The following is an 18774-nucleotide window of genomic DNA, read 5'->3' as shown; positions in this document are numbered from 1 at the left end:
TATATATTCATGTTTGAGTAATGTTAGTCATATGCCATGAACAATTGATAATCCAGTTCAGAATTTACTAGTTGCTAACAACATCTACATGAGACACGCAAGGATGAAAGAAGTTCATCTATTGATGAAGAAGACTGTGGGGTTTCTGAAACGCTTTTAGATAGAAAGTTTCATTCAACACTTACAGTCACTCTATGCAGGACAAATATTGCAGTTAATATTAAGATTGTTACACCGGTGCAGAGGCTGGCGTCTGAGATACTACAATGCACATGCTCAAAGTCTGTGGACATTGAACAGAGAGAAGATTTTATTAAAACCACTCTGGAGTGGGTCAGATATTGTAAAGGCCCGTGAAGCAGCATGGAAAACCTAGGTTGAGAAAACTTTCAATGGCGGTGACAGACACAGACAAAGTATGGAACAGAAGAATGTAAAGGAACTAAAAAGTACTCTTAAGTCTCTACTACATAAACACCTACAGACATGGTAGAATAAAATGTCCATGGAACAATATATTTTGAAGGGTTTGATCCCTCGTGGATTGAGAATTCAGGTTTTTCCATCCTTTGGACTAGAAAATGAACAATTTAACCCCTTAGGGACACAGCCTTTTTACACCTTAGGACCAGGCCATTTTTTGAAAATCTGACCAGTGTCACTTTAAGTGATGATAACTTTAAAACGCTTTGACTTATCCAGGCCATTCTGAGATTGTTTTTTCGTCACATATTGTACTTCATGACACTGGTAAAATAAAGTAAAAAAAAAAAATTTTTTTTGCATAAAAAAATGTCAAATTTAACAAAAATTGGGAAAAATTAGCAAATTTCAAAGTTTCAGTTTCTCTACTTCTGTAATACATAGTAATACCCTTAAAAATTGTGATGACTTTACATTCCCCATATGTCTACTTCAAGTTTGAATTATTTTGGGAATGATATTTTATTTTTTGGGGATGTTACAAGGCTTAGAAGTTTAGAAGCAAATCTTGAAATTTTTCAGAAATTTACAAAAACCCAATTTTTAGGGACCACTACAGCTCTGAAGTCACTTTGCGAGGCTTACATAATAGAAACCACCCAAAAATGACCCCATTCTATAAACTACACCCCTCAAGGTATTCAAAACTGATTTTACAAACTTTGTTAACCCTTTAGGTGTTACACAAGAGTTATTGGCAAATGGGGATGAAATTTGAGAATTTCATTTTATTGCCTAATTTTCCATTTTAACCAATTTTTTCCACTAACAAAGCAAGGGTTAACAGCCAAACAAGACTGTATCTTTATTGCCCTGACTCTGCCGTTTACAGAAACACCCCATATGTGGCCGTAAACTACTGTACGGCCACACAGCGGGGCGTAGAGTGAAAGGTGCGCCGTTTGGTTTTTGGAAGGCATGTTTTGCTGGACTGGTTTTTTGACACCATGTCCCATTTGAAGCCCCCTGATGCACCCCTAGAGTAGAAACTCCATAAAAGTGACCCCATCTAAGAAACTACACCCCTCAAGGTATTCAAAACTGATTTTACAAACTTTGTTAACCCTTTAGGTGTTGCACAAGAGTTATTGGCAAATGGGGATGAAATTTGAGAATTTCATTTTTTTGCCTAATCTTCCATTTTAACCCATTTTTTCCACTAACAAAGCAAGGGTTAACAGCCAAACAAGACTGTATCTTTATTGCCCTGACTCTGCCGTTTACAGAAACACCCCATATGTGGCCGTAAACTACTGTACGGCCACACAGCGGGGCGTAGAGTGAAAGGTGCGCCGTTTGGTTTTTGGAAGGCATGTTTTGCTGGACAGTTTTTTTGACACCATGTCCCATTTGAAGCCCCCTGATGCACCCCTAGAGTAGAAACTCCATAAAAGTGACCCCATCTAAGAAACTACACCCCTCAAGGTATACAAAACTGATTTTACAAACTTTGTTAACCCTTTAGGTGTTGCACAAGATTTAATGGAAAATAGAGATACAATTTCAAAATTTCACTTTTTTGGCAGATTTTCCATTTTAATATTTTTTTCCAGTTACAAAGCAAGGGTTAACAGCCAAACAAAACTCGTTATTTATGGCCCTGATTCTGTCGTTTACAGAAACACCCCATATGTGGTCGTAAACCGCTGTACGGTCGCACGGCAGGGCGCAGAAGGAAAGGAATGCCATACGGTTTTTGGAAGGCAGATTTTGCTGGACTGGTTTTTTTGACACCATGTCCCATTTGAAGCCCCCTGATGCACCCCTAGAGTAGAAACTCCAAAAAAGTGACCCCATTTTAGAAACTACGGGATAGGGTGGCAGTTTTGTTGGTACAAGTTTAGGGTACATATGATTTTTGGTTGCTCTATATTACACTTTTTGTGCGGCAAGGTAACAAGAAATTGCTTTTTTGGCACCGTTTTTTTTTTGTTATTTACACCATTCATCTGACAGGTTAGATCATGACGTAATTTTAAAGAGCAGGTTGTCACGGACGCGGTGATACCCAATATGTATACAATTTTTTTTATTTATGTACGTTTTACACAATAATTTCTTTTTTAAAACAAAAAAAATGTTTTAGTGTCTCCATAGTCTAAGAGCCATAGTTTTTTAAATTTTTGGGCGATTATCTTAAGTAGGGTCTCATTTTTTGTGGGATGAGATGACGGTTTGACTGGCACTATTTTGGGGTGCACATGACTTTTTGATTGCCTGCTATTACACTTTTTGTGACGGAAGATGACAAAAAATGGCTTTTTTTACACCGTTTTTATTTGAATTTTTTTACGGTGGTCATCTGAGGGGTTAGTTCATGTGATATTTTTATAGAGCCGGTCAATACGGACGCGGCGATACCTAATATGTATACTTTTTTTTTTATTTATGTAAGTTTTACACAATGATTTCATTTTTGAAACAAAAGAAATCATGTTTTAGTGTTTCCATAGTCTAAGAGCCATAACTTTTTCAGTTTTTGGGCGATTATCTTGGGTAGGGTATGATTTTTGCGGGATGAGATAACGGTTTGATTGTTACAATTTTGGCGTAGATGCGACTTTTTTGATCACTTTTATTACCTTTTTTGGGAAGTAAGGTGGGCAAAATTCCAATTTCATCATAGTTTTTAATTTTTTATTTTTATGGCGTTCACCGTTCGGGTAAAGTAACATTACCGTTTTATAGATCAGGTCGTTACGGATGCGGCGATACCAAACATGTGTAGGGAATTTTATTTTTTTCATTTTTAATCAGTGATAAATGTGTTTTTTGATTTTTACTTTATTTTTCACTTTTTTCACTTTTTTTTGACCCAGACCCACTTGGTTCTTGAAGATCCAGTGGGTCTGATGTCTGCATAATACAGTACAGTATATATTGTACTGTACTGTATTTTACTTACACTTTGTCTGAACAGATCTATGCTTTCAGCACAGGTCTGTTCAGCACCATGGACAGCAGGACGCCTGAGAAGGCGTCCTGTTGCCATGGGAACCTTCCCCGTCTGCTCAGTAGTGGCCAGAACTGCGCAGACGGGGAAGGGTAAGGACGGGGCTTGGGGGGCTGCCTGGAAGCTCTCTCCCTCTCCATTCGGGGGACTGCAAAGGCACAGCAGCCCCCCGATCGGAGAGGGAGGGAGCTCCCTCTTACTGTTAACCTTTTCCATACAGCGGTCCGTACGGACCGCTGTATGGAAAGGGTTAAACGGCTGACATCGCATCACCGATGTCAGCCGTTTATACCAGGGTGCCAGCAATGTGCTGGCACCCTGGTATACCCACTAGACGCCAACGATTACGCAATGGGAGGCGGGCGGGGGATCGCGATCCCGCCTACCGCACCGCCCGCCTCCCGCACCGCCCGCACCCCCCGCAACCCTCCCCCTGCACCTCCCACCGTGCTCGAATAACTCAGGGGTGCAGGGGGGAGGGATACATTTATATTTTACGAATGCAAAAGTTTCTGATCCCCGCGGTCAGGGACCGCGGGGATCAGAAACTGCAGAAATCGCAGCAAACCGCAGGTCTGAATTGACCTGCGGTTTGCCGCGATCGCCGACATGGGGGGGTCACGGGACCCCCCCGCGCATTTAGCCTAGGTGCCTGCTCAATGATTTGAGCAGGCACCGGGTTCCGATCACTGCCAGCCGCACGGCAGTGATCGAAAATGCACAGGGCGTACATCCAGGCCATTTTCTCGTATATTGTACTTGTATGACAGTGTTAAAATTGAATAAAAAAAAGTATTTAGATTTTTTTTTTTAAATACATTTACAAAATAATTTGAAAAATTTGCCAATTTCCACATTTTTATTTCTCTACTTTTATAATAGATAGTGATACCTCAAAAAATAGTTATTACTTTATATTTCCCATATGTCTACTACATGTTTGCATCATTTTGTGAATGACATTTTATGTTTTGGGGACGTTAGGCTTAGAAGTTTAGAAGTTTTTCAGAAAATTTCTAAAACCCACTTTTTAAGGACCAGTTCAGTTCTGAAGTCACTTTGTGAGGCTTACATAATAGAAACAACCCACAAATGGAGATGAAATTTCAGAATTTCACTTTTTTGGCAGATTTTCTATTTTAATATGTTTTTTTTCCCACTAACAAAGCAAGGGTTAACAGCCAGAAAACCTCAATATTTATTGCCCCGATTCTGAAGTTTACAGAAACACCCTATATGTGGTCATAAATTGCTGTATGGGCACATAGCACCGCACAGAAGGAAAGGAACGCCATATGTTTTTTGGAAAGCAAATTTCACTAGGATAATGTTAAGCTGCCATGTCACATTTGAAGACCCCCTGATGCACCCTTAGAGTAGAAACTCCCAAAAAGTGACCCCATTTTAGAAACTACACCCCTCAAGGTATACAAAACTTATTTTACAAACTTTGTTAACCCTTAGGTGTTCCACAAGAATTAATGGAATATAGAGATGAAATTTCAGAATTTCACTTTTTGGGCAGATTTTCCATTTTAATCAATTTTTTCCAGTTACAAAGCAAGGGTTAACAGCCAAACACAACTCAACATTTATAGCCCTGATTCTGTAGTTTACAGAAACACCCTATAAGTGGTCGTAAACTTCTGTACGGACACACAACATTGCGCAGAAGGAAAGGAACGCCATATGGTTTTTGGAAGGGAGACTTTGCTGGACTGTTTTTTTGACACCATTTACCTTTTGAAGCCCCCCCTGATGCACCACTAGAGTAGAAACTCCCAAAAATTTACCCCATTTTGGAAACTACAGGATAAGGTGGCAGTTTTGTTGGTACTATTTTAGGGTACATATGATTTTTGGTTGCTCTATATTACACTTTTTGTAAGACAAGGTAACCGGCACCTTTTTTATTTTTTGTTATTTACAACATTCATCTGACAGGTTAGATCATGTGGTATTTTTATAGAACAGGTTGTCACGAACGTGACAATCCTAAATATGACTTTATTTGGTAGTTTGTTTCAGTTTTACATAACAAAGAATTTTTGAAAAGAAATATTTTTTAGTGTCTACAAATTCTGAAAGCAGTACTTTTTTTAATTTTTTTTTTATTTTTTGTGCGATTGTCTTGTGTGCGACTCATTTTTGATCGCTTGCTATTACACTTTTTGTGATTTAAGGTGACGAAAAATAGCTTTTTTGACACACAGTTTTTTTTTTACGGTATTCACTTGAGAGGTTAGGTCATGTCATATTTTTATAGATCAGGTTATTACGGATGTGCCGATACCTAATATGTCTACTTTTTTTTTATTTATGTAAGTTTTACCCTATGAAAAAATAATCATGTTTTAGTCTCTCTATAGTCTGATAGCCATACTTTATTTTAGTTTTTGGGCGATTGTCTTAGGTAGGGTATCATTTTTGTGGGATGAGATGACGGTTTGATTGACACTATTTTGGGGTGCGTATGACTTGTTGATCGCTTGTTATTACACTTTTTGTCATGTAAAGTGACAAAAAAATCCTTTTTTTACACAGTTTTTATTTAAAAAAAATTGTGGTAGTCACCTGAGGGGTTAGGTCATGGGGTATTTTTATAGAGCAGGTTCTTACAGATGCGTCGATACCTAATATGTCTACTTTTTTTATTTACTTAAGTTTTACACAATAAAAGCATTTTTTAAACCAAAAAAAACATGTTTGTGTCTCCATATTCTGAGCCATAGTTTTATTTTTATTTTTTTGGCGATAGTCTTAGGTAGGGGCTCATTTTTTGTGGGATAAGGTGATGGTTAGATTGGTACTGTTTGGGGGCTATAAGCCTTTTTGATTGCTTAGTGTTGCACCTTTAGTGATGTAAGGTGATTAGTGATGAGCGAGCATGCTCGGTTAAATACCACATGTGCTCGAGCGGCATGCTCGAGTCTTCTCTCCGCACGTTTTGCGGCTGCTAAGAAGCCAATAAACATGCAGGTAAGTACTGCCATCACTATAATGCCAATAGCCATGTTGGCTGCTGGCATTACAGTGATTGGCTGGCTGGAGCGCGTCATCGGGTGCTAAATAACACCCGATCACGCGAGTTCGGCTCATTGCGAGTCAGGGAGAGCTGCGCTTAGGAAGGGACAGATAATGTAGGGAGATTGTGATTGCAATATATTCCAGTGAAAAACATTTCAAAGACCCAAAAGTCCTTTAAAAGACTATTGTGTGTGGTGGTGGCAGCAATTTAATTGTGCAAAGTACTACTCGATTTTTTTTTTATACTTTGTGAAATAGCGATTATTTTGCTATATAGAAGGTGTCTGCCGTTACTTGTGACATCTGTGCAGCAATACCTTCTGTGTGTCAGGGGCAGAGATAGGAAGAATATTAGTGAAAACATTTTTTTTGTCCCATAATCCGCATATTTGCTGTCAACGATGTAATATGTGAATTGTGTGAGCTGTGCTTCAATACCTTGTGTGGTTGCCAGACTTAGATATAGGGGAAAAAAATTAAATACAGAAAACTTTTTTTCTCCCATAATCTATCCACATTTTTGCTGTCAACTGTGTAATCCGTGAATTATGTGATCTGCGCTTCAATACCTTGTGTGGTTGTCAGGCCTAGATACAGGGGAAAAAAATTAAATACAGAAAACAATTTTTCTCCCATAATCTATCCACATTCTCGCTGTCAACGGTGTAATCCGTGAATTGTGTGATCTGCGCTTCAATACCTTGTGTGGTTGTCAGGCCCAGATATAGGGAAAAATGTAAATATAAATATAAACTACATCAGAAAACAGTGTCTGTACCGCAGATTCCAAAAATCTGGGCCTAAATTAGTGTCCATATTCTGTGGTGTTCTGTGACATATACAGTACGCCATTCGAAAACAGTTTCTTTAGGGCAAATTTAACAAATCTGGGCCTAATATAGTGTCAATATTTTGTGTGTTTCAGTGACATACAGTATGCTGTCCTGCATCTGAAAACTGTTTCTTTAGGACAAATTCCAATAATCTGGGCCTAATATAGTGTCCATATTCTGTAGGTTTCTGTGACATATACTGTCCTGCATCCGAAAACGGAGTTTGTATTGCAAATTCCAATTACCTGGGCCTAATCTACAGTCCATAGTGTGTGGCTTTCTGTGACATACAGTACACCATCCGAAAACTGTTTCTTTAGGGCAAATTTAACTAATCTGGGCCTACTATAGTGTCCATATTCCGTGGATTTCTGTGACATATACTGTCCTGCATCCGAAAACTGTTTCTTTAGGGCAAATTTAACTAATCTGGGCCTAATATAGTGTCCATATTCTGTGGGTTTCTGTGACATATACTGCCCTGCATCCGAAAACTGTTTCTTTAGGCCAAATTCCATTAATCTGGGCCTAATATAGTGTCCATATTCTGTGGGTTTCTGTGACATATACTGTCCTGCATCCAAAAACTGAGTTTGTATTGCAAATTCCAATAATCTGGGCCTAATCTAGTGTCCACAGTGTGGGGCTTTCTGTGACATATACAGTGTGCCATCCGAAAACTGTTTCTTTAGGGCAAATTCCAATAACCGGGGCCTAATTTAGTGTCCATAGTGGGTGGCTTTCTGTGACATATACAGTGTGCCATCCAAAAACTGTTTCTTTAGGGCAAATTCCAATAATCTGGGCCAAATTTAGTGTCCATATTCTGTGGGTTTCTGTGACATATACTGTGCTGCATTAGAAAACGGTGTCTTTAGTGGACTGCAAAACAATCTGCGCCACATCTAGTGGCAAAACCATTAATATGAAGAAGGCGAGAACTAAGGGACGGGGAGGTGGGCGTGATGCTGATGGTGCACACAGAGGGTGTGGCCCTGGGCGCAATGAAACTGTGCCAGCTGCAAGTGCACCAGAAAAAAAAAAACATCCACCGTATCCTGCTTCATGTCCAACTTAGCTGGGCAGCTTAGGACAACACTGTCCAAGTCGGACCAGTGCGAACAGTTGGTTGGTTGGATTGCTGAAGAAAATGCTTCAAGTCGGTTATGCACCACCCTCTCTTCCACCAAGTCCAGCCTCTGTAGCCAAGAGTCTGGTCAACCGAATCCTCTCTCTGATCATCCTTCCTCCCACCATGGAGAGGCTTGCCAAATGAGTAAACCCACACTCGGAGATACCAAGGAGCTCTTTCCAGCGCCACTATTACATTTTGCCCTCGCGCCCTGCACTCTTGAAGAGCGAGCTGAGATATTGTGCCCTGACTCCCAACCTCTGAAGCCTTCACAGTCTCAAGAAGATGACGGTGGTGAACGGAAATCATTCGTTCATGAGGTGGATGATGATGAGACACAGTTACCAATCACTGAGGTTGTGGTTAGGTCAAGTCAGGAGGATGAGCAGAGTGAGGAAGTGGAAGAGGAGGTGGTTGACAATAAGGTCATTGACACAACATGGGAAGGTGATAAGCCGAGTGAGGACAGCAGTACAGAGAGGGAGGGATCCGCAGCACCGCAACAAGCTGGAAGAGGCAGTGTGCTTGTAAAAGGGAGAAGTTGGCCAACACCAAACAGGTGCAACCATTACACCAGGTACCCCATGCATAAATCTATCTTGCCAAGGGGTAGGTGTTCCGCAGTTTGGCACTTTTTTAAGGAAAGTGCAGACGACAAAAGAGTGGTAGTTTGCAACCTGTGCCGTACCCAATTGAGCCGGGCCGTGAACACTAGCAACCTTACCATCGCCAGCATGATCCGCCACATGGCATCCAAGCATCATAAGTGGCCCGAACGCCTGGGTCCACAATCTGGGTCTGCAGGTCACACCACTGCCTCCTCCTTCCCTGTGTTACGCACTGCTGGCCAATCCACTATCAAAAGCTCAGGCCCGGATGCCCATCGCCCTGCACCTGGACCTTCGCATGAACCATCAGCAACAACATCCACTTAACTGTCCCAGCGCAGCAGTCAACTGTCCATAACACAGTCATTTGAACGCAAGTACAAATACCCACCCACCCACAGGCCATAGCACTAAATGTGCTACTTTCAAAGTTACTGGCCCTTGAAATGTTGCCATTTAGGCTTGTAGACAGGCTAGCGGACGCAGTATAGAGGCAACCACAAAGTCTTTAACTTAAGCAGTTCAGTGTTTTATTAACACATAATGAAAAACAAAAAGTGAAATTTTACAGTCTAGGTGTTTGTTCACACCATGAAAAGTCCACAGAACAAAAAAACTTCTACTGTGGTCCACAGCAGACTTTAGGGGCCTGCTTCTCAGCCTGCGGCTTTCAGCCCTTTTGCACGGAACAGGTTTTCAGATCCCAAAACACACAGGGACTGACAGCGCTCCACTGCCAGAGAGGAGTAATCCACACCCATCTGAAACTGCTGGCTGGGTTTGATATAGGCCAGTAAAGACCCAGCCTAGAGTGTAGGGAGAAGCCACCCACCCAGCACTTTGGCTACTGCCAGTAAGAGCCGGCCCGGATCAGATTACAGCCATACTAAAATAGAAACGTGTCAACCAGCACTAGCTGCTGCTGACCATTGAAAACACATACCTTCCGTAAACAGCGATGGACCCTTGTGCCTTCCTACAATATATTGATGAATTCAAAAACACCCATACTATTAAAATATAAATGGCGAAAAGAAAAAAAATATAGAAATAGCCGATTCGCCTTTTTTCATCACTTTACCTCCGAAAAAAATTAATATAAATTGATCAAAAAGTCATATACCCCCCAAAATGATATTATCAAAAACTAAAGATTTTTCCACAAAAAATGAGCTACCATAGATGTACGATTTCTCTCAATAAAGTATATTAGCAAAAAAATCCCTATCTCTGTCCATACATATTTGCAAAAAAGCATTACAGTTACACTTAAAATTTTAAATCTTGTATTTAAAAAAGTATGACAGCTACACTTTAAAGTTAAATCCTATGTATGTAAAACAAGAGTGCCTTGTACAACTGTTCACTGCACAGATGACCAGTTATTTGATTGGCCGACATGTAAATACTAAATTTCCTTTGAAATGACCATTGCAGAGGAATATATGTTTAGGGGATTATAAAAGCCGCAATGGCTTCTTTTTAAAATGGGTTGCCTTAGTGAGATTACCCCTTTAAGGGATTAGAATACTTAGAATTATTCAGTAATTTATATTCATGTAAAAGCTATAGAGCACATAACTTTTTTTTCTTCATACATCATGTGAGTAAAGTTTCTAACATGAACTCTGTGCTGTAATACAGCGTATTAAAGCAAAATATGCAGCAATGATTAATGACTTGCAAATACTAAATCCAATATACAGTATGTGAATTATTATTCTGTTCTACATTTGAGTTTTGACATATAGTACATGTGAAGGTATTATCTCGAACAGATCCTTTTCTGTAATTTGCCTTATATAAAAAATGTTAATAATTAGATTACATTATTGTCATTGCGTATGTAGACTTCTGCTTAAGTGGAATTTGCTGCTAATGTACTGACTGCTCCATATGTCGATATTAAATATGGATCTGGCATGACCTAAATCCAAGCTCTGCTAAAAATAGCAAAAACTATGAATTCGAGAGGGAACAAATCTCCTGTTTCCTGTTTGATGCCGATGAGTTAGATTTAAAATAAATTCAGCAATGGATAACCACGTTGATCTGACAGAAAGAAATGAAAATGTCATATTATGAATCTAGCGGAAAGTGACTTAAAAATAGAATAACCACTGGACTGTCTTCTTCCACTGAGGTTGCAAAAATAAATTTTGAATTTTTTATTTCAAGTTAGAAAGCATATGCTTATGAGGCTATGCATAGAGATCTTGCTTAATCCTCTTCAATAAATATTTAAGAGAAAAAACAGAACCAGTCTTGGTAAATTTGTTTTCTGGGTCAGCAGAGATGAAGAAGAACCAGCTGATTAGCAAGGCAGAAAGAATCCACTAGGGATTGCTGAATAGCAGCTTGGCTTATACAGGAAACCCTTTGTGACAGTACTTTCTAGCTAAATCCCAAGTATATATGTTAGGCTCATTTTTCCCAGTTTATTTTTGCATGTGCTGTTATTTTTTACTTGTCATATTACTCTCACAAAATAATCACAGTTAAATTGCAGTATCAAATCTTTTTAATATATTGACTGTGAAAATAGTCTTTTAATAATCAGAAAACTTAAAGGGTTTTTCCAATTACACATAAAAAAACAAAACAAAAAAAACACTGGCACTGAACCTTATTGCATTATATAAATCAGATCTGAATGCATTTTGACTACTCCATTGTAATTGCGATTTTGACCTGAACCCTGGGGGACATTTTTCATTGGAAGCATGTGTGTTCTCTGATGGTAATTTGTCACTAATATTGGTGCATGTAATCTTATGTGCAAAATCCTGTGACTTTTGCTTATGTACACCACAGTTCGCCAGTTTTCAAAATTTTGGAATGGTCTAAATGTAAGTTCATATACAGGAATTATACCTGGAATATGGCATATTTAGTATGTATGTAGGTATGTATTTAGTATTTAGTATGTATGACTTTTGCAAAAGTCCATAGTGTACTTTTACAGACATAGAGGGAGAGTTATCAAACTGGTGTAAAGAAAAACTGGCTTAGTTGCCCATAGCAACCAATCAGATTTCACCTAGAGGAGCTCTGAAAAATGAAAGGCTTAATCTGATTTGTTGCCGTGGGCAACTAAGCCAGTTTTTGTTTACACCAGTTTTGATAAATCTACCCCATAGGCTTACACCACATTGCACTTCCCCCAAATATATGATTATTGTGTGCCATGTTATAAATGTGGCACAAACTCACAAAGCAAAGACAGACTTAAAACTGACACCAAAACCAACGCAAATTATACTTTTCCTGAAGTAAATACTAATGAAGCTGTGATGGGTATGGGTTGGAGGAGAGTCCCTCTTCCAGCACATAGACTTTTACTAAAGAAATTATTTAACAAGTCTTCATCAGGATATACACCTCAGACATCCTGTATGGTAAGCAGGAAGGTTACCATTGCACTACAGACCTGCTCTGTTGGAGGTGATGAATGTTCTGTGCTTTAAAAGCAGTTTTCTTCAGGAATAACAATAAATAGTTTATTACGGAAACAATTGTGCCAATTACCATAAATATGTGTTTATATGGTACAGTTTATTATGATTATCGGGATAAAAAATACTGTTTTGTGATATTTCATAGGAAGTATGTTACAAAATCATTAATGGTTTTTGCAACAATATGCTTGCCGAAAATTTTAACTTTTACCATAAAAGAAAAAAGCCGGAAAGTACAAATTAAAGAGTCCAGCAAGATCTGAACTGTAGACATTCTGTATAGTAAACAGCTGCCTTACTCACTCATCTATAGAAAGTGATATTTTTCCCAAAAAATTAGACTTATAGTATTACTGTTTCTATTGTCGTTTACTTTTTGTATTCGTCATAAGACAGTGGTGATCACGTGCACATTACAGAATATGAACATATTATTTTCGGTGATTGGTAAACGGTGAAAATAAAAATGAGTTGAACACATGGTTTGCCTGTATGGAGCCCTGGAATTCCTGATGGTAGCTCTGAATACAAGCCTGCTTTAAAGCCCTGCTTGAAAAATCCTACCCTAGGACAAAGCATCATTGATGACATCATATCTACAAGGCAGGGGCTAGGAGATATGGGTAGAATCGATGATGCTGTGTCTACAAGGCAGTGCTTTACAAGTCTCAGATGTAGACGTGATGTCATCGGGACAGGGAACCAAAACAGTGAAAAATGTAGCATGACCACTGTGGAGTGCAGGAAATCAGGGCATTACAGATAAGCAATCACTACTAGTAAAAGATAACATGTTATTTACCGTTAATTGATGCTGAAAGTTGGAAAACCCCTTTAACTTAAAGTATGCCTATTATAATACATCTTTTGTGTGTAAATAACTAGTATTTATGAATCTGGGGTGCAACCAAACTTTAGCAGAAACTCCACTTCATGATGACCACTAGAGATAAGCGAATCGAAGCTGAAGAAGTGGAATTTGTTCTGAATTTCAGAAAAAGTTTATTCGCACCGAAGGCGAATTTCCTTGCGCTTCGTGGTAAAATGGCTGCTGCACATGTGAGGACATAGAGAAAGGAACTCTGGGAAGGCGGGATCACCCATAATGCCATGCATGCAGCCAATCAGCAGCCAGCCCTGTGATGTCACAGCCCTATTAATAGTGGCAGCCATCTTAGATTCTGCTATTTACCAGTGTACTTAGTGCAGGGAGAGATGTCTGCAGGCGCTAGGGCCAGTGCTAGAAAATACTTGATTGTGGTGAAAAAATGATTTATAAGTGCAGGGAAAGCATAGGGAGAATACGTTCCACAGCATTTGTGTAGAACAGGGTTCAGTAGGGGAGGTTACAGACTGGGTAATAGGAACAATCCTATTACACCTTGGTGCACTGACTGGGGATCCAAATTGCCATTATACAGCTCTGTCATTCCAGCAAACCATTCTTGTTATTGGGGTGCAAGTGCTGTTTTGATACAGCCATTAAAGACTTGATTGTGGTGAAAAAAAGATTTATAAGTGCAGGGAAAGGATAGGGAGGAATCATTCCACAACATATATGTAGAACAGGGTTCAGTAGGGGAGGTTACAGCCTGGGAAATAAGAACAATCCTGTTAGCCCTTGCTGCACTGACTGGGGATCTAAATTGCCATTATGCAGCTCTGTCATTCCAGCAAACCGTTCTTGTTATTGGGGGCAAGTGCTGTATGATTCAGCCATTAACAGGGTTTATTACAAGTAAATATTTCTACAGTACGTCTTATTTGCCCTTGAGCAGTGCAGTGATATATTCTATAACCCTGTTTGCCGTTTATTAGTTGCGAAATAAAAATATTTTGGCCGTCCAGCGTTGCACTTATCTGTTGAAAGGCCTTTTGTGTAGTGTAAAAGTAAAAAAAAATATTAGGGCCTAATTCCCGTTCAGCGGTGCAGTGATATATTCTACAGCCCTGTTTGCCATGTATTAGTGGCAGAATTAAAATATATTCACCTTTTAGCTTTGCACTTATCTGTTGAAAATCCTTTTGTGTAGTATAAAAGTAGAAAAAAATGAGGGCCTATTTGCCGTTCAGCGGTGCAGTGATATACTCTAAAGCCATGTTTCCCGTGTATTAGTGGCGAAATAAAAAATATTTTATCTAACATTTCGTTATTTGATCTAACAGTATGTCAGACAGAGAAGTGCCATGCCCTGCACAGTGGAGTGGCAGAGGCCTAAAAGTTTCTGGCGCAGGCAGAGGTCGCAGAAGAGTAAGGGTGCGTGGCAGCAGAGGTCGCAGCAAGAGGCCTGAGCTCCCGGTGTCATCTAGCAGTCGTGTCTTGATCAGCAACCCAGCAGTTCTTAAATAATAAAAGCAAAAACAAAATCTCCTGATACGTTGCCTGGATAAATAACCGCAGCAGGTCCAAAGGTCATGTGGGTACAATTCACACTCAGTTCAATGCGTTTTAGTAGACCACGCAACTTTCAAGGTCACCACTCCAAATAAAAGTATCCTCTTCTGCACATATGGGTAAAATATCAGTCTCCACAGGAATCTTTCCTCCTCCACTGACTCCTATGGGATACCAAAATATCATAGTGAAGTACTGCTACTGTTGGTCATAAGCACACCTGATATTATACTTACAGGCGCACAGTAGTATACAGGCACTTCAAACAAGCGCTAGAGATGCGAGCACATCAAGATCCTCCTTCCCAATGGTAATCCTATAAGGAGTTTGCTACAATAGTGAAGCACCGTCTCCAATATGTATAAAAGAAGTATTTATTGTACTCACAAATTCCATAAATGTATAAGCAATTCAAAGGTAAAACACAGCAGCCTTTTGCACACCCTGACGAAGCTTTAGGCGAAACCTGGGTCGGGCGTGCAAAAGGCTGCTGTGTTTTACCTTTGAATTGCTTATACCTTTAAGGAATTTGTGAGTACAATAAATACTTGTTTTATACATATTGGAGACGGTGCTTCATTATTGTAGCAAACTCCTTATAGGATTACCATTCGGAAAGGAGGACCTTAATGTGCTCACTTCTATAGCGCTTGTTTGAAGTGCCTGTATACTACTGTGCGCCTGTGAGTATAATATCAGGTATGCTTACGAACGACAGTAGCAGTACTTCACTATCAGTGTGATTTTGGTATCCCATAGGAGTCAGTGGAGGAGGAAAGATTCCTGTGGAGACTGATATTTTACCCATATGTGCAGAAGAGGATACTTTAATTTGGAGTGGTGACCTTGAAAGACGCGCGGTCTACTAAAACGCATTCAGCTGTTCTTAAATGGTTGCCTCGGTCATCCACTTCGTCCCAAGTGACATCTGTCACGACGATGCCGGAAGATGTTACGCGCTGCTTGACCAGGACGACAATATTAGGGAGCAGGTCACCTCCTATCGCATCCCTAATCTGACCCTAACTCCTAGCTGCATGGGCCGACCTTTAAGGTAGGAGGACCCATGCTCAGGAACCTTGGATCCCTAACTCACCCTCCGACCGGTCCCTGGACTAGGAGTCAGGGTAAGACGGCCTGTTCCTTCTGGACACGGAGGAACAGGGGTCTCACTGGCCAAGCTGCAGGGAAAAGGGGAAACACAAACAGATCTATGGATATGGCAGGTGAACTGAACCAGTTCCACCTACCTGCCACAGCCTTGCTGACTGGATCCCTGTGCTGGCAAGCTGAAGATCCCAACGCATCCACACACAGGGACCCAGATCCATAGCTGCACAGAAAAACAAGGAAAACATCAACTAGACATCACACATAAACTTGACATAAACTTATGACCACAAGGGTGGCCCCCACTGGCAGGTGAAATAACAGGAGGCTGCTCCAGCTAAGCATGACTGAAGCAACCCACAAACTGGAGCTAACAGCGAGGCTTTATAGGCCCAAGTAGCCACACCCAACAAACACACCCAGTGTTCACAGACACAGAAGGGAATTAACCCTTCAAACACAAGGTAAGGGAAGACGGCCACTTAAAGGGGAATACACACATAAAACACACACTACACCTGTTGCCGCGGGCAACGGCATGTGTGACAATCATGTCCTGGGAACAGCCATAGGGCTGGGACACTGCCACCACACGCACTAAAGCCCACACGTTGCCACGGACAACCAAATGCAGGAAAGTGTCACACCACATACCATAGGCCGTGACAACATCAGACACCCCAAGCCAAGAGTCGGTGGGTTCCTCTGACACGACGCTTAGTTGTCATGACCCAGTAGCAGGCCCTGTGCCCCCACCTGTCCTGAACCTTCCTCATTTTCAGTTTCCTCACGTGAGAAGTATTATATGCAGTAAGCTCAGCTCCACTTTTCAGTAAGGAAGAGCTACTAGAGGGCAGTCAGCAGCTACTGCCCAGCCAAGATCTGGAGGAGACATCCGCCGCTTCATCCGCTAGGTGGGACAGTACTGATGAGGAGAGTGGCGTGGGAGCTGGTGTTGTGAGCGGTCAGACTCCTCACCCAGAGATGGTTGAGGAGGTCATCAGTGACGTGCAGACAGTACTTGATGATGATGATGTAGCTGATCGCACTTGGGAGCCGGGTGATGAAGGGGTTTCATCATCATCAGGAGAAGAGGGTGGCAGCTTGCCTGTCAGCCAGCAAGTCGCTAGCATAGGCGGGAGGTAGCGAAACGTGCTTAGGGTGGACCACCCTCTTCACGGGAGCCTACCTGCCTGGAAAGTAGCGGTGCAGGGAATCAAGGAGGCAGCGGCAGTAGCAGTCAGTTGGGGGTAAAATTACCTACTCGGCAGTGCGGCAGTTTTTTTAAGCCACCGGAGGAGGTGAACGTGGCCATATGTAGAATGCGTGGGCAGAAAGTGAAGCGTGGCCACGGTGCCAATGTTGGCACTTCGGCCTTGCATCAACATATGCAGCGTCGCCATAAAGTGGCCTGGGAGAACCGTGGCTCTGATGTGGTGGTCCAGCCTGCCGCAGAAACTGCTGCATCACCCAGTGGCACGCACCCGGTTTCAAGCAGTCAAGGCTCTACTAGCTCAGCCAAAGGAAGCTGTAGGTCATTCCCATCTTCTGCTGGTCCAGATGCTCCTCCTCCTCCCACTCCTCATCAGTAATTTCATCAGCAATCAATCACAGAGGCGATTGCCAAGAGAAAGCAGTATGCGTGCACTTATCCAACGGCGGAGAAGCTGAACGTGCTCCTGTCCAAGTTGCTGGTGCTGCAGTCCCTCCCTTTCCAATTGGTGGACTCTGCACCTTTCAGAGAACTGATGGCTTGTGCTTAGCTGAGCTGGAGAGTCCCAAACCGTAATTTCTTTGCCAAAAAGGCAGTACCAGCCCTGCACACACATGTAGAACAGAAGGTGTGCCAATCCTTTAGCCTGTCGGTGTCTGGCAAAGTGCATGGCAGTGCTGACATGTGGAGCTGTAACTACGGTCAGGGAAAATACATGTTCTTTATGGCCCACTGGGTTAATGTGGTTCCTGCACCGCCACACCAGCAACTTGGCCAGGTGATGCCGCTTCCGCCTCCACGTTGCCACGTTGTTGGTCCAGCTTCAATGTCCGCCTCTGCCTCCTCATCCTCCACTGTGTCCTCAGTCTCCACTGCAGGGACAATGCACAATGCCCCTCCAGCATACCACATGTGCAGGGCACGGCAGTGTCACTCTGTTCTGCACCTCGTTTGCCAGGGCGAACGGAGTCACAAACGGGAAGAACTGCTCCATGTCCTGTGGCAAGAAATTGAATCCTGGCTTTCTCTGCGCCAACCGAAAATCGGAACCATGGTGACTGACAACGGGAAGAACATTGTGTCGGTGCTGCTTCGTGTAACTTCGATGTCAGCCAGTGGCATCTCATGCGTGACACCTACCATTTGCTCAGGCCCTTTAAGGAGGCCACGTTATTTGTCAGTCACCAGGACTACGGGATGAACAACGTCATTCCACTGCTTCATTTCCTGGAACAGATGCTGGTAAATCTGGCTGGTCAGGGGACTAGAGACGTGGCGCCTAAATCCCACGGCCACATGAGCCCTGTGGGGGCTGAACTGGAGGAGGACATTGGAGCACAAGCACAGCACAGGTGACAGGAGAGGAGGAGCAGGAGCAGCCAGAGGAGCTACAGAGCGATGAGAAAGACGAGGCAGAGGACCCAGACACACCGTGGCAGTATGCAGTGGAGATGGAGTCAGGGAGTGCCTCCGAGGAACTTGCACAAATGGCCCGCTGCATGCTCACTTGCTTGGGTAGTGACAGCCGAATTGCCACCATTCGGCAGAGGGATGACTTCTGG

The sequence above is a fragment of the Bufo gargarizans genome, chromosome 1, assembly GCF_014858855.1.
Source record: "Bufo gargarizans isolate SCDJY-AF-19 chromosome 1, ASM1485885v1, whole genome shotgun sequence".
NCBI classification, from domain to species: Eukaryota; Metazoa; Chordata; class Amphibia; order Anura; family Bufonidae; genus Bufo; species Bufo gargarizans.
Note: the sequence above shows the minus strand (reverse complement) of the source record.